We start from the raw sequence: 3,771 nt of genomic DNA, 5'->3' as shown, positions 1-3,771 counted from the left end.
ACCCTCAATCCTGCGCTCTCCTACACCCAGCACATCACCACGCTCACACCCGCAGATTATTCCTGAGTAACATACTCCAAATCCGAGCCTACTCGACTCTACCTGCTCCAGCTCATCCAGAACTCTGTGGCTCATCTGGTATTCTCTCTCCCCAGATTCGCACACGCTACTTCACTGCTCCGCTTCCTCCACTGGCTCCCGATACCGGCACGCATTCAGTTCAAGACATTGACCCTCATCTACCGCTGTCTCGACCACACTGCACCAAGCTACCTTCAGTCCCTCGTCTCCCCATACATCCCCTCCAGACCACTGCGCTCCTCCAGTGCCAGAAGGCTAACTCTGCCTCCTCTCCACTCTCCTTCCCCCAGAGCCCGCTCCTTCTCATCCCTGGCCCCTAAGTTGTGGAACGACCTGCCCAAAACAGCAGAGTCCTTGACCTCATTCCGGTGCTTACTCAAGATGCATCTCTTCCGACAGCACTTGTAATATTAGTCCTCTATCCCTGCTAGATAGCTCTTCAGCTTATTATGCTCCTCGCTTTCTTGATTGTTTTCCTCCTTGCTCCCTTTCCCGTAGCCCTCGTCTGTAACCCTACATCTTGACAGCACTTAGCTTTCACCGTAACAGGATGTAGGAAGTCTCTTACTATACTTGTGTAAATTGTAAATTGGAATTTGTAAAATGTATTATTTTGAATTGCTATGTTTTAGCTAAGTTGAATTTGTAATGATTGATGCCTTATACTTCTCTGTATTTTTGCACTTATGTTTTATGCCCTAGATAAGGGCGTCTGCCAAGAAATAAAAATAATAATAATAATTATTATTATTTAAAGAACAGATACAATGTAAAGATTGAATAAATACAATTATAAAGTTTTAAAGGTGTGTGTGTGTATTCACAACAGCGTGCAATGTAAATGAAATGTAACGTTACTAAGTTAAGTTAAGAAATCCTTAATTATAGAAGAATTATAGAATATATATGTTATATAAGAAGCATAGACTATATATGTAGAAACTGGGAAATTTCAATACAACTCAATAAAATCAGCATTTCTAATAATATTAGTAACAAAACACCACATTATTTTAAATAAATATCTAATATAATCCATTCATGCATTAAGATTAAGTAATACACTCAATACGATCGAAGCACAAACCTATGTGTGTATGTATATTTATATAATTTACACATTAGAATATCTTGACAATATGAAGTTTGAACAGCCTTCAGTACATTTAAGTAGTAACATTCTTACAGAGGGGTGTCTGTGTGTGTGTGTGTGTGTGTGTGTGTGTGTGTGTGTGTGTTTACATATATACCGAGTGCAAGCTGGAGATCACTTTTACTTTTATTAAAAAATACTAAAGTAACTTTAGACATATTAAATATGTATCATTCATTAAGTATGTGTCTATTAAAACAGTAGATTTATACTTTTTCTAGAAAAATAATCTCCAGTCTCAGCATCTCAGGGAGTGAGACCTACCTAGCAGCACATAAACAGAATACAGACAGAGGCCAGAGGGAACAGCAACCTTAGAGACCACAGCAAAAGACAAGCGCAGGGAGACACAGTCACATTAAAGTCACACCGGATCATGCGTGAATCCAGCAGGTCTGTAGTGAGATAGGGTTAACCCCAAAAAATCAGGCACAGAAAAAGAGAGATTGGCTAGAAATAGAGAAAACCGATAAAATAATAAAAAAAAATACATAAATAAATAAATAAATAACCATAATAACAGGGTGAGTTATAAAGACCAAACCGACACAGTTGAATATTTGAACATTTTATTAAGAATTTGCTTCACCAAAACAGTTTACACAGTCATTCCACTGATGCCCTGACACAATCACACTGCAGTGGAGGGGCTTCAGCACGTCGTGCTCTCAGCACCGCGGTGGGGGTTTGCAGGGAGCGGCACGGTTCTATCAACAACACAAACTAGCCCCCCCTAATGACTGAGAATTTATCACCAGAAATCCTGTACACATCCAGCGGTCAGGCATTTCTACCCTGTCTGAGTAACGTGATTCAGTAACATCTCTCAATGATATTCTGTATAAATTCTATGTAGTTCTTATCTGGGTGTCTGATTTTAAGTCTTCCTTTTTATAGTTTTAAACCATTTTTGCAATTAAGTGATATTGTACAGATATGTGAGACACCAGATGTATTTCACTAGTTTTGCAAACTGCTTTTTGAGACTCATTGTCTGTAGCTAAGTAATGTACAAAAGACCAAGGAGGCCGCCAGGCCTCGTGAACCTTTTAGAAGAGGGCGTGTCCGTACACGTCCACACGCCGCCAATGGCAGGAGCCTCCTTGGACTTTGGAGAAGACATTTTCTATTTAAGGGCTCCGATCTTTGTTAGGTATCACAGCTTTTTCTCTCAACGAGTCAAACCATCCTGATTGTTCACCATGTTCAACGGTATCTACGAGAGAACCTGGACAAGGGATATATCGGTGTTGAGCTTTATGGACTAGGAGATGATGATGATATGTCTACACCTTTTTTACACAGAATTGAATACCCTTACGAGGATTGGCGGCATGTGGTTGAGTGGAGAGACAGCAGCTATATGGATAAGTGCTGAAATATAGGAAAAGAGACCCTGATATCCCACCTAAGGCTATGAAATTTGAAAGTCATGACTGGGACAGCACGCTACTCCAGAGGATTGGAAGAGCTGTGATGAGTCTAACTATGTCCGATGACAACCTAATTGTGTTCAAGAGGGGCCGGATTACACAACCTATCACCTGTTATAGAGGAGGGGAGCCTGTGTTTCAAGAGATGAAGGAGGAAGTAACACAGGTTACCAGAAAGAAAACTGTAAAGAAAACAAATAAATAAATAGTAATTCAAACTTATGTAATGAGTCAGAATTTTCACAATCATGTTTCGTGACTTTTTAAAACACAGACACAGTTAGATCCCTTCCACCCGGGCTGTGGTCACCCGCTACTCAGTTTTCTTATTTGAACGACACAAATGTGTTGTTGTTTCTAAGCATTTATTAGATCTCTGTTTTAGGACCTCAACTTAGTTTTCTTTATTGTCACAAATGAGTAAAATGTTGTTGTTTTTTTTATTTAAAGTTACACATTTGTTTCTTTTATCTTACTTTGAAAACCTTTTTCAGCCGACTAATGTCATAAAGACGGAAAGTCTTTGTAAACAGTTATTTCTGATGTGTTTGAGGTATTTTGTCTAGTTATTTGAAATTACATACTAATCTAAAGCAGATTCCCCCTGAGTATTTGTTATAGGCTCCCTGTTTGTATTCAGCATTGTGATTTATAATAATGCATTTGATTAAGGTTGAATAAATCCAAAACAATAAAATAAAATAAAATCTTGATCTTTGTTAAAATGAACCTTTGTCTTTAGCCTGTATTTTACTGATGAGTCAAATCCCGCTTAAAAATAGCTTTTACATTGGGCCCAAAAGCCAAATATGTCCACCAGTATAAAAACTGTGTTCATATGATTTAAAATACATGTGCTGAATAAAACAACAAATCAATAAGATTTTATTATACATGCTGTTAAAAGGTGATACACTTCGTGACAGACCAGAAAAACTGATGTGGTTGAGGCTGTACTTTTCATTTCAGGGGTAATGCAGACAGATGACGGGGTACGAGAGTCAGTGTCCTATGCTGTGGAATGTGTGACGGTGGTTCAACCCCCTTAAAGCCTGAGAAATCCTTTCCCCCAATTTGTGTAACGCTCCAGACGATCACTAGTGT

The sequence above is a fragment of the Amia ocellicauda genome, chromosome 3 (genome assembly GCF_036373705.1).
Source record: "Amia ocellicauda isolate fAmiCal2 chromosome 3, fAmiCal2.hap1, whole genome shotgun sequence".
Lineage (NCBI taxonomy): Eukaryota > Metazoa > Chordata > Actinopteri > Amiiformes > Amiidae > Amia > Amia ocellicauda.
Note: the sequence above shows the minus strand (reverse complement) of the source record.